We start from the raw sequence: 14,509 nt of genomic DNA, 5'->3' as shown, positions 1-14,509 counted from the left end.
TTAAATGAGTTGGTCAAAATCGTAACTTGTCTCATGCCATTTCATCTCATGTTCAGCTGAGATGAGATGGCTCATTTAACGCTTTGTATTCTATATTTTATCTAAAATTCTTGCGGATTCTATGTAAACTGAAAATGCTGTAACAACATTTTCATTATTTTAAAACCCAACACACATTTTCTTAGACTAAACAGGCTAAAATTTCAAACAAGAGATCCACAAAAAATGAGTAATGTTCGGTAATGAGTTGATCTCGTCTCACTAAAACTCGTCTCATCTCATTTCACAAAATTTTATGTCTCAGGTGAGTTCTGAACTTATTTAGTAGCCATGTCCTCATCTTCAGATGAGATGAGATTAACTCGTCTCATCGGCACCCTAGTTGCAAGTTGCCAAGTACTGAATGAAAAAAAAATCTCGTCAAACCACCTGTGTTAGGTGAAAACGGAAATTTCTTGCATATGTACATACATACATTACCAAACCTTTATCTGCACTCTAAGAAATCCGGTGATAAACGTGAATCTACCGGCTTTGGTGATTGGCGTTTTTACCGTGTTGGTGGTGGCGTGCTTCCTTATGGTGATTTAGTACCACCGAGGTGGTGGTGGTTTATTTCCATGCGATAAGCTGTAACCGAGCAGTGGCGTAGGTTCACCATTCCGGTAGAGTCACATATAGTCACTGGCCGCTGATAAAATTTCTTACAATCGAGGCGCAAACCATGTTCAGCCCAGATTATTTTTTCGCATTGTTAGTTTGGAAGAGCAAGTCTTTAGAAACAACCTTTGGTTCGGCACTTGCTCAGATGCGCAAAATTCAAGCTACAAATTTTAAGGAATTATTTCACCCAATTTCTAAATTTTTTAGATTTTTTTTCTCAGAATAGAAACCATCAACACTTGTTACGTTGAAGAAAAAAATTACTCCTTGTTAAGAATACTGTTGGGGGTGACCTGATGGACTAGGAGGAACAAATTGCAGAAATTATGATGCAAAAATCTTACGAAATTGGGTGACATTATTTCAAAATTTATAGTTGACTAAAATATAACACTTCTGCATTATTGATGAAAAATATGGATGATGAGGTGTTGCGTCGTCATTGTCCTCGCGTGGAAGTGAACGATCGAGCGCGCAGGACACTGCATTAAAAATCATGCGTTTGTGCGAATTTGCGGCGCACGTAACGTGCTGAATTTTGCGCATCTGCGCAAGTGCCAAACCAAATGTTGTTTCTAAAGACTTGGTCTTCCAAACTAAGATGGTCAAAAAATAATCTGGGCTGAACATGGTTTGCGCCTCCATTGTTAGTGTGTTTAATACAATTTATGGCTGAAGATACTAGATCAATATGTCACTTTTAGCGAATACTTCAATTTTGTTTCTGAAGTTTTGCATTAAAATTTTTCATGCAGGTTCTCCACTTCTAGTTTGGTTTTGTTAAATAAGCGTTTGATTGAATGCTCGCATGATGATAAGCTCATCGTGAACCCAGGCATGTGGTGACAATGATAAATTCACTTTCTGGTAGCGATATTTTTGCCGTTGCCAGGTTTAGTTGAGTTTAGCTCCGAATGAAAGATCATTTTCTGTACCAAAGATCATAAAAAGCTTTAAACTTTTACGTTCAACTTGAACGATTCAAGTATGGGACAAGAAAGGTTGATTAAAGTTGAATTGCATGAAACTGAAAAAAAACGAATTTTTAAATTATTTATACTTTTGCAAACAAAGTTCAGTAGAATAAACATTTAGTTCTAAAATAAAAATTTGTTACAAGCAGTTAGTTATTTGTAATGAAATTCCTTCAGCCTTAGCAAAGTTGCTTAATAAAAATTACAAGAAGCTGAAAAAGGGCCGGGCTTTTTTAAATTTCACCAGGGCCGGGATTTTGAGGCTTACGCACTGATTTTCGCTATAAAATTATTTGCATTTATATGTGTCATATCTGTGTAATACATATACAGGGTTGTGACGCCACGAGCAAAAACCTACCCTATACCATAACTTTCGATCCACATTTTGAAACACGCATGAATGCTACATGCGACATTTTTTTAGTTTTGTATATCATATCTTCTAGGTTCAATTCTCGATATGTCTCATTTGAAGATTCATTAGTCCTGAGGATATGACGCCATATTCCTTGACCTTGCCTTTTTTCACGAAAATCGCTACTTTTTTGGAATATTTCTCCAATTTTTAGACGGGCATTAAGGTTCTTTTGACATAGTAAACTTTCCTGACTTAGTTTATGAGTAGTGCGACTCCAATTCGTCGATTTTATAAATTTCAGTATTATAGTGGGTTAAATTTACGCGATAGTACTTTCAATGCGTTTTGGCCCATTGCACAAAATAGTACCGAACCTCCGCTTCCTGATGAATCTTGAGTTGAATTGTTGTTTTTGTAGTAGGTGACATCTTTCTACGTCGGTCAGAGCTTTTTTTGTATATGAGAAAAATTCTGCTGGTCAGTAGCCTTACCGTTTTTCCGCCACATTATAATTTCTCCGATTTTTCTTATATTTTTAATTGCTGCGGAACTAAGTGCTCCTCTTTCTCTCCAAGCTTTTCCTCTGGAGTATGTCTTTTTTAACATTGGTAAGCCATTTCTAACTCTTTCTTCATTTTCTAATCTAAATTTCAATTTCCATTTTTGTCTAGATTCATAATTCCTAATTTTTCTTTGTCTTTTTAACTCTTCAACACATGGTTCGGAAGAAACAGAGAATTTTAAAATCTTTACTAACTTCTTGATCTATTTCCATGCCGATTGTGCCGATTGTGCATCCTTCGTGTTTTTAACTACTTCAAAAGTGCCTAATGCATCTTCTGAACTTTTCTCAAAATTTTCTAAAGTGCCCAATGCATCTTCTGATTCATCTAATTCAATAAATTCTACTGTACCTCCTGGTGGTACTTTAAAATTTGGATCACCATCCAGAACTTTTACTACATCAAAATTTCTCTCATCATCTAACCAATCCATATGGATTTCTTCTTTCTCATTTAAAATTGAACATAAATTTTTGATATCTGACTCGTGAATTTTATCTAATATTTTCTGAACTATTTGAAAATCAAATTTTTCTAACTGTAATAATCTAATTGTTTGATTCATTTTTAAAAAATCTCGACTTCTGTCTCTATTCTGGGCTACATCATTACACCATTTCCAAATTTTCTCATAAATTTTGAACTTGTTTCCTACGATAATCGATTTACCTTGTGACATTAACTTTGTATAATCAGAAATTGGGTGTCTCTTACATTTAGGGAACTTATACACACTTGAACAAATTAATTTTGACTCACTTAAACTTACATTTTCGGTTCCATACAGCTCTTTAAACTTATTCCAACAGCTTAATAACATTCTACTGTCTTTTCTAGCATATTCGATTGCTTTAATTGGTAACGGTCTTGTAATCCAATAAAATCCTTGATATTCCTTGTTTAACTCTAATCCTAATAATTTTTTAACTACATTTGCTAAGCTTTCTTTCAAATTAATACTTAACCTAGTACAGTAAACAGATTGTAAATCAAGAACTCCTACAAAATACATATCAAAATCTCGCTGAAATCTTGGCACGTCATTTTCAGAAAAAACTAACTTCAAAATACTTTTATTCAGAAAAATTGGTTCCAAAAATGGTTTCATAAAAGCAAACACTAAAAATGGATCTACTATGAAATCATAATCATGACTTGAAATCTGAATTAAAGCAATACATTCTCTATAAAAATACAAATTATCAAATTCTGTATCAATTACTATCTCTTTCTGTTGTGACAAATGTGAGCACATAAACTTGAATCTATTTTCATCATTAACCAACATTACATTTCCTTCATTTACTTTCACAATTTTCAAATGATCTTGACTTAACTTAAATGACATAACTTTCTCATAATATGGATGTACAATTTTATCAAAAAATATTAACTTATTTAACATAATACGACGATTGATGTATTCTTGACATCGTTGCGGGATTGACGGTTTCTTGAACTTATTGCGTTGCTTGAAATATTCAATCTTGCGTTGTTGCGTCTTCGTAATTGAATCGTTGGAGTATTGGCTTCCACCGTGAAATATTTTCGGATCCTTAGCCTCCGAGAAAAATGAATTACCTCCGCCGAGAGTGAAATCCTCCTCCCGTGACATTTCTGTAATATAATCGATAGAATATTAGTAAAAGAAATTTAAATAAAATACGCATTGAAATTAATTGGTTCTTCCTATCGTCGCTAGTTTTCTGTAATCTACTTTTGTTCTTGCTCTGAGTTGTCTCACAACTGGAATTTTTGGTTCCTGATCTGTCACTACTTTTCTAATTGGAATTGGAACTTTACCACTCCTGGGTGGTCTGGAAAAATACGGTTTTAAATCTGAAACATGTCTCTTTGGAATGAGACGAGAACATACGTCATTCGTGTACGTGTCTGCATTTCTTCTCAAAATTTTAAACGGACCAAGCCATTTTGGCAAAAACTTTTGATTAATATTACTGTCTTTGTCGGATTGTGCGTGGTTTCTAATCCACACTTCTTGACCAACTTCAAAAATTTCTTCTCTACGCTTTAAATCAAAATATCTTTTATTATTCTCATGCACTTTCGCAATTCTAACTTTTACTCTCGAAATCAAATCTCTAATGGATTCAGGTAACTTTCTCGCAAAATCTACTTTCTCTTCTTCTGACCATTTTGTAACATCCGTCTTTAACGCTCTGTCGATTGGTAAAGCAATTTCTCTCCCAAGATTGAGAATTGCTGGAGATACTTGGGTGGTATCATTCACCATACTACGTAAAACAAGTGCAAATTTTTGGATATTCTCATCCCATTTACCATGTGTACTTTCAATAAAAGTAGCAATCATTCGTACTAAATCTTGATTTGTTCTCTCTGATCTATTCGGAATCGGATGATATGCTGAGATTGTAGCATGCCTAATTGACCATTCTTTGCATAGCTTTTTCATTTTCTTGTTAATAAAATTTGAACCGTTGTCGGAAATAATACATTTCGGAGCACCGTATCTACAAAAAATTTGGTCCTCCAAACACATTGCAACTTTCTCTCCTGTCGCTTTTGTCATTGGAAAAAGTTCTACCCAGTTGCTCAACTGGTCTACAACTACTAAACAATACGTATTACGACGTCTAAAACTACGCGGATATGGTCCAATAAAGTCTATAAAAATTGTTTCAAAAACTGCGTTCGCAATGGGAACGTTTCCTAATAAACCTCTTGGTTTCATCCTATCAGTTTTAAATTGTTGGCATTTTCTGCAACTTTTTACATACTCATGAATATCTTTATTCATTCCATTCCAAAAAAATCTACGCTTAATTGAATTCTGAGTCTTTTTGACTCCCATATGACCAGCTTCTGCAGAGTCATGAAAAACATTCATCACCTCCTCAATGAGTGATTTTGCAACTACCGGGACCGCGACCATGCCTACCGGAAAAGAATTTGGGACCGGACGTCTCCCTACCAAATCTGTACGTACTTCTACTTCTGGCGTGAGAGCCAATATTTCTGCCGTATGAGGCAATAATTCAGGCGTATGAGCCACTAAACTATGACTTTCTAAAGTCGAAACAGGCGTATGAGCCATACCATTACTACTGTGCACATCAACTTCAATTTCATTTTCATCATCATTACCTGAAGTAATAAGATCAGGACTTTCAAACGTTGCAACAAACCTACACAAAACTTCATCTTTCACGAGATATCTCTTCTTAAACCACCGTAAATCACTTTTTCTACTTTCTGGGATCCCTTCTAACTTACTTAAATCTTCCTTGGCCAGAGGTCGATTCTCTACAATTTTACGAATTACTAGCAAATTATTGTCTAAATTCTGGGCTAATTTTACTTTCTCCAAAAAATTATTACAAAAATTAAGTGCAAAAATTGGGGTATAAATGTCTCTATTTCCTTCGAGATGATCAGGCTCGTCGGATAAAGGTTCAACTGGATCTCTAGATAAACAATCAGCTACTACATTCTTTACACCACTACAATGAATAAATTTGCATCCCCATTCTTGTATTTCTTGTGCCCACCTAGCTATTTTCTTTGACTTACTTTGCATTGTTCGCAAATAAACTAAAGCTTTATTATCAGTGATGACCGTAAATTCTTCACCATACAAAAAATCTTTGAACTTATTAATTGCCCAAATGATCGCAAGACATTCGATTTCGCATGCATGCATTTTACTTTCTCTTTCATTCAAACTTTTAGTTGCAAAATAAATAGGTCGTTCTTTCCCTTCTGGGTACTGTACCATAACTGCACCTATTCCTACATTACTACCATCAGTACGCAAATAAATTGGCAAACTATAATCTATACCTGTCAACATAACTTTTGTTAGCATAGCATCCTTGAATGCTTGGAATGCTTTCTTCTGTTCAGGACCAAAATAAAACTTTGTACTCTTTTTCAACAATTTATAAAGCGGTTGCGCTAATGTACCAAAATTGGGTATAAATCCTGCATACCATAAACACATACCATGAAATCTTAATACTCTATTCACCGTTGTCGGTTCTGGGAAATCTCTAATTGCCCTAACTTTCTCCTCTTGCATTTTCAAACCTCCTTGAGAAACAATATGCCCTAAATATGGCAATTCTGCCTTTGCAAATTTGCATTTCTTTAAATTGATACTTAGACCTGCTTGACGAAGTCTTTGTAAAACTTGCTCTATGTTTCTTAAATGTTCACTTAAAGTTTTTGAATAAATTATGATGTCATCCATGAAACAAAAACAAATCTTCATTAATAAACCGTCTAAAATTCTAGACATCAAAGAAACGTAAGTCATTGGAGCATTTTTTAATCCAAACGGAGTAACTAACCACTCGTATAATTGACCATTAGCATAAAATGCAGTTTTTTCTATACTGTCAGGATGTAATCTAATCTGCCAAAACCCTGACTTTGCATCAATAACGGAAAAATAATGCTCAGTTGGCAATAATCTCAAAATTACATTCGCTTTTGGCATCGGTCGACTATTTTTTATTGTCACCGCATTCAATTTTTTATAATCAATAGTTAATCGCCACGTACCATCAGGTTTCTTCTGCAAAACTGGATTAAACCCGTATGGAGATTTCGAAGGTCTAATCAAACCCTGCTTCAATAAATCATCAACTTGTCTTTGAATTTCTCTTGAGAGATGTGGAGGATAATATCTTGGAGTTTCTGCTATTGGAGTCTCATCCGTCAACTCAATTTTATGCATTGCAAAACTAGTCATGCCTAACTTTCCATCTTTCCTAGGTACCGTCGGAAATTTTTCTAACAACTCTTCTATTTTATGCTCCACTGAGTTAATTGGAAATTCTGGCTTAGGAATGTCTTTGAGAATCATACACATATTACCTTCTGCATTTCCTAACTTGTACACTAAATCTGGATTATCATTGAACCAATATAACTCTTTTTGCTGATCGGGAACTATACCATACTTTGTTATTGCATCTCTACCAATAATAAAATCACAAACTAACTTTGGAATTACATGAAAACCTATGCTCACTATTTTATGTCCCATACGTACATTCATATTCAACAAACCAATACTTTTCACCGTACTCGAATCACCTAAAACTATTTCTTTCCTTACTGAGGTATCAATAAATCTATCTAATCCTACTGCAGCTTTCTTTTTAACTAAACTAAGAGTCCAACATCCATCCAATGCTCCTTTAAAATTTCTAACTGATTTTCCAAATATTTCTGAAAATTGGATGGTCGGAATTGATTGAAGATCTAATAATGGGACTGTTGTTGTTGTTGTTGTTGGGAGTAACCGCGGTCTCGATTCCTCCCCTCCTGCGAGTTTAAATAATCAGATCCCTGATCCTGACTATTCTGCCGCTGATTAATACCATCATACCTATACTCCTGTCTATTTTCATTTCTATTATTATTATACTCACGAGCATCTTGACTCTGATTTTGGTAATTTTGTCGGCCTACCGCTGCCATTGCAATTGGGTTCGGACTATTACACTCCTTTGCATAATGTCCAAAATTAGCGCACTTGTGACACTTTATGTCAGCTCTATTTTGCCTACCACGTGAATTGGACTGATTATTACCTGATCCTCTTCCTCTATAATTACTGGAATTGTTGTGTGATCCTCTATTACTAGTATTATTATGATATGAACCTCTATTCTGTGAATAAGATTGACTACTGGATTGCCCACTACTGGATGAATTGTGATTACTATTCGGTCTATAATCCTTTCGATCATTGTTGGATCTGTTTCCCTGATTCTGATATCCACCTCTAAACTGCGTTCTTCCGCGTGAATTGTGGGATCGGTTGTTGAAATACTCATGCTCCATTCTCCTCTTATGCAATTCTTCGCGTAAACCTTTTAATGGAGGAATATCAGCAGGTCTATGATTTACTTTACTGCTCTGCCTATGCAAAATCGTATGTACTTCAGACACACGTTCCAACAAATTCTCAATTGTCCATGCATTTAATTCTCCTACCAATGCAGAAATTTGCGGATGCAAAGCGTCTCTCGCTCTTTTTAAACTCATGGAATCTGCCTCAGTTGGATCTACCTGCTTGGCTAAATTGACCATTTCATAGATAAACTGTTCACAAGGGTCATTCTCTCCCTGTCTCCTACTATGCAATTGTCTACTTCTTTCCATTTGAACTGTCGGATTATCATACCTAGCTTTAAATTTGTCCTTAAAATCATCCCATTTTTGAATAGATGATGCTACGCTATCATACCAAAGCTTCATTTCACCTTTCACAATAATAGGAAGGTACAAATAATGATCTACTTCTGCATATCCTTGTGCATTCAAATAATTTTTACATTTTGAAAAGAATGTCTCTGCGGTCATTCGCCTTTCATCATACTTTGGGACTTCTATACTAGTATTAAGGTTTGCTACCCTAATTGCTCTCCCTGCTAAAGATAATTGCTGTGATAAAAATGAATTTACAAAAGTTTGTTGGGCTGCTGTTAACGTTTGAAAGGTTGCGTCTGTTGCGTCAAATTGAAATTGAGGCACTCCTGGCCCTGCCATGTTGCCTACGTTCGGTTCAAACAACTTTCTAAATGCTAATCCGTCGTTATCTAATTCTGGGATTTGAACTCTTGGATTTCTGGTAACTTTCCGTCGCGTAACTTTACTAGTCAAATTTTTAGGCTTATTCTGTCTTTCCTGGTATCTACGTTCGCGTTCAAAACTCTGTTGTTCTTTCCTACTTCTACCTGCGTCAGACATTTGTGTAACACACCATTTTAACTAATTATGCATACTCAGTTTTCAGACAAATCATGATTACCATAATAGATAAGAGAGATTATGTGACTCGAAGAAGAATTAACTAACTGCGTATGTATTGTCTCGAAGAAGAATTAACTAACCTCGTAAAGATAATGGAATTCGAACAAGAATTGAGTCTCTTCGTGGAATTATGCAGATTATGCAGCTCTGAGTTTGACAAACTCTCAAGGTTATTACTGACCTTTTGCCCTTCAACAAAATGATGCCTTCAAAAAGTTTACAAAGTTCACCATACCGGAAAAAATGATGAGAAAATCTGCTCAACGTTGTTTCGTCAACTTGCAGTACGCCGTTTTGGGGATTTATTGGTCCTTTGGGGTTACTCGTGGGGTTTAGGGACACGCCGTCGCCTCCACGTCGAATCTGGTAAGTCTCAGGATTTCTGGTCTCACGGAATTGGAAATATGGACAAGATCGGGATTTCTCTTAATGAAATGAAACAAATTTTAGTTACACATTCAGACATAAATCACAACTTTTCATAAAAATGTATCGTTTCTCTTAAAATTACTTTTCTTCTAAAAATTCTGCTCAAAAGTACTTATTTCAATAACTTTTACGGAATCATTTAACTTAAAATCAGTTTAGAGAGTCTCGATTGCAACTCTTCTCAACTTCAGCTCAAAAATAAACTCAACTTTACCGTAAAACTCTCTTTTTCAACCAAAATTTCTCAAAAACTACTCAAAATTTACTCCACTGCATCTACCAAAAACAGAAAATTGGCAAGGTCGCCAGTGCAAGGGTCCCAGCCTAACCTTAATCTACTTTATACTCTTAACGCTATTTGACTTAATAATAAATGCCTTAAATGCCTTATTCTCTTATACAAACCAATCCTGCTGGGATTCCAAGGGCCGTCCTTCTGTTAATTGGTTAGCCTAGAGTAATTGAGTCCTCTAAGAAATGTGGGTGTGCCGTAATGTTTCCCGTATGTGGAATAATGGGCGGTGTGACCAATTTGTAGTTTAACAGGAACAAGAATTATTTTATTAAGTTAAAGCTGGAGTCCTCCCGAAGAGTTCCGCCTCAGTTGAAGATCAACCGAAGACTCCCCCTTGTTTAATACAATACCAATCTTTAAATACTAGATCTTAACAAGTAACTATTACTAGATATAGAACATTACATAAATGTGTACGTGATCATTCTTATATTGTGAGTTTCTATGTATTAATAAGTGTTGTCCATTTGAGCAGTGGCCATTTGAGCAGTGGCCAAATGAGCATTTGCTATTCATTCAATACATTTGCTATTCGCCCTATTCATTACATACATTTGACGTTCGTCCTATTCATCCAAGGTATTAACTATTCGCCCTATTCATCCAATGTATTATTTCCAATGTAAATAATTACCAAATAATTACTCAACGGACTAATTGATAGCTCCTAAATAGCGTAAATAAATAAGTAAATGTCTACATTTATATATTTGTCAAGCTAAATTGAAATTTCCAGGCTAAATTTTTCAGATGTGCACTTTCAAAATGGTTTTTTTGTTTTTACATGTTTCTGGGTTTAGAAAAATCTCAAGACTTAGGATTAGCCTAATTTACAATTTCCAAACAAAGTGCAACATATAAATTCCTTCGACTAGCATAGGTATGCAATTTGAGGTGTGTTCGAAACTGTATTTTTAATCTGATCAAGCTTCGAAAAGAAGTAGGAAAGCGGAAGGTTTGTCTGGAGGTTTGATGATTTAAAAATTCCTCTGCACGGTGAATTTCGGTTGTTAACAAAAGTTAACGGATTTGCTGATTTTCGTTTGGTAATATAAAATCGTTCCGACTACAATCTGCGAGGAATACAACCCCTACATTTTTACTTCGCGACGGTATGCTCAGCAAAAGTATACACCAAAATTGTTTTGATTAGGATACGCCACAGCAAAAAATATTCTTGCTCTCAAGTTGAGAGTCTCAACCACAAATAAATACATAAACCGTCAAACTTCAAATTTTAGCATTTTTGACATTTGTCTGCGTAATTTGTTTCGCACTAATTTAAGCACGAACGCAGAGTTTCCTCTCATGAGAGTATAATTTTTAAACGAAACGAAATCGTTGTTCCGTGCAGTAAAATTTTCTATTGTCATTCGATCTGATCAAGATGATGCTGCTTTAAAAAACATTTAATGATATATTTTACTTCAACTCGAGAGTAAAATTCACACAAACCATCGAAATCGAGGGTACAAACCCAACCCGCGTCGTTTATATGAAATAAATTTTCCCCGGCAGCATGCCGAGAAATTTGCGCCGGGGCCGCGCCAACGATTTTTCCCGTTGGTGGCCGCACCAAAATTCGGGTCGGCGTCTTTGGCGCACTGGCGAAAATCGGCGGCGTGGAGGTCTGATCGAAATTTTTTTATGCCCAGGGCCGGGCCTGGCTCGCTTAGCCTCTGGTAAAATCAGTACATTTTTTTAATTTCTTGGCTCTGGGAATTTATTTTAAAATTCTGGACGACAAATTTGTAGTCAGTGAGTTGGTTAATGGAATGGCGTTGAGTTTTTTGAGCCAGTTTCGACGAGGTCCAATTTTTCTGAAGGCTTCGTAAACTTGAGGTCTCCTCCTTCAAAAAGTGTAAAAATCTAGAGTGTATGTTTTCAAAAAATTGGGAACGACCTGCTCTACAAATTTGTCTTCCAGAATTTTAAAATAAATTCCCAGAACGGAAAAATGATTTACAATGTGCGGATTTTGACAATTTTAGAGATAAGTCATCAAGTCTTGCGTTAATTTCAATTTTCTCCGCTTTTCAGGTGACCATAAAATCCCAAGAAATCGACCAATTCCTCCAGGGGGATGCAAATACGAAAGAAAAAACTCCAAAAACCACCTACAAAGAAAACGAACCCGAAAACGATCTAAATTCCTCCCCGTTTAACAATCTAATCCTGTACAACGCCGAAGGAAAACCATACATTGATGTCAACCAGCTAGTTTACTCCCCTCGAAAAAAGTACGTATGAAAATAAATTCCAGCGTTTTGGGTGCAAGTAACCACTTGCAAGAAATAATGGGAAGAAAGTGGTTTCTTGCAGCTAAATATTTTGACCTGCAAGAAATGCACGGCACAAGAAACTACGCCCCGCTGTTGTACTTCATACGGCGCGTGGCTGGATTTGTCCCACTTTCTTGCAGTTTCTTGTACTTAGCATTTCTTGCACTTTGTTGCTTTGCAGAGCAAGAAATGTAGCAAATTTGACCTCGTTTTCCCGAGTTTTGATCATTATTACCAGTGTTTCAGATGCACGTACCCACTTGCAAGAAATGCCCACAAAAAAGTATTTTCGTGCGGGTATTTTGACCTGCTAGAAATGCACGGCGCAAGAAACTACTTCCCGTCGCAATACTTAACAAAGCGCGTGGCTAGACGGCGCTTATTTCTTGCACTTTCTTGCACCTCGCATTTTTTCCGTTTCTTGCCTCCCAGTCCACGAAATGTAGCAAATACATTAACAAAACACCGCTAAGTTCCCACATTTTTTTAAATTCCCACTTTTTGAAAATTCCAAATCTTTCTTCCCCTTTCCCAGGAAGGAGGCCACCCGGAAAGAAAAATGGTCCTGGTACTTTGCCGATTATTTATTCATCATCTCTAACTTGGTCAGTTTACTCGCCATCGCGCACTTCCTCGCGGTCGGGATTCAGTCCATGCTGTGGGACCAGAGCGTCGCCTCCGTCAGCCGGACCGACCCCGCCAACGGGAACAGGAACGGGACCATTCTCCGCTTTAAGACCACCTCAAATCACGAGAAGGAAATGATGCCGGAAGAAATCGGGACGACGTTGACGCTGTCCGCGATCTGTGGCTGTATCAATGTCACGCTCGGATTTTATGGGTGTCTTTCAGGGAGTAGAATTCTGCTCAAATTGGTGAGTGGAAAAAATACTTGGGGAAAATTTGTCGGATTTGAATCATACCTGTTCAAAAAAGCTGTTTTCATTCAAAGTTCAGTCATCCCGATTTCTGACGGAAGATTTTCATTCACTTTCATATGTCATTTTCGTTCAAATTCAATTCATTTCACTTCATCTAACTTCATTTCTTACTTCGTACCTTGTATTAAGCATAGGGTGAAAAATGAAATGAGTGAAAAATCGCTTCATTCACAGTCATTCATCCGAAATGATGGAATCCTTCAGTCATTTCATTTTCATTCAAATGACAGTAGTTTTATTTTCATTCACGATCATTCTCTATCATAATCAGTCAAATGAATGAAAGTGAACAGGTATGAACAGTCCACTGTAATACTGTATTTTTTGCCAAAGTATTTTTTTCCACCTGTGGTTATCCATTTTGATATTAATTAATTACATATTAATTAATTATCCTACTTACAGCACGCCTTTATCGACCTGTTAATGTTCCTGGTACAATTGGGCGTCTCGATAATCACGATTTGCACCGGGACGTGCGACCAGCTGGACATGTTCGGCTTTCAGGAAGGCTTCGAATTCATGGTGAGATCCTACGTCGAACCGAAGCGGACAGGATTGGAGGGTGACGAACAGTACTACGCGACCACGTTGCTCGACGAGGTCCAGATTTCGGTACGTACATAATTTGACTGAAAACCCACAAGTCTTTAACCCGTATTAAATAAAATCCACCCAAAAATTGGGATTATTTCAAAACTAAAAATGACTTCGTAGCTCTTCCAGTTCAAAAATGATGATAACACAATTAAGATTTGGATAAGTTAAGTATTAAAAACAATGCGTGTGTTTATCATGTGATGATATTGGGTGGGAGGCGATTGGCCTGGGAGGCCATTGGTAAGGGAGGCTAATTTCCTCAGGAGGCTATTGATCGGAGGCTATTGGTGGGAGGCCATCATCCGTAAGCCTTCAAAAATTATTGAATATCAAAATTTCTGAAATTCCGTTTTTTTACACTATCAAAAGCAAACTATGACTTGAATAGCTTTCGAACCGGCAGGGTTAATTTAATTTTTTGGAATAATAATCCTAAATTTTGACTGGTTTTTGTACACAAAAAATTTCGGGACATATTTTCGCAAAAACGCACGTTAAAAAGTTCGACAGATGCTTGTAAATAATAAAATAAATAATGATAATTTCCAATTTTGCATAATTCATAATTTTGCACATATCTAATACTGGTCATAA

The sequence above is a fragment of the Folsomia candida genome, unplaced genomic scaffold (genome assembly GCF_002217175.1).
Source record: "Folsomia candida strain VU population unplaced genomic scaffold, ASM221717v1 Fcan01_Sc014, whole genome shotgun sequence".
Taxonomy (NCBI): Eukaryota; Metazoa; Arthropoda; class Collembola; order Entomobryomorpha; family Isotomidae; genus Folsomia; species Folsomia candida.
This window is presented reverse-complemented; position numbering follows the sequence as displayed.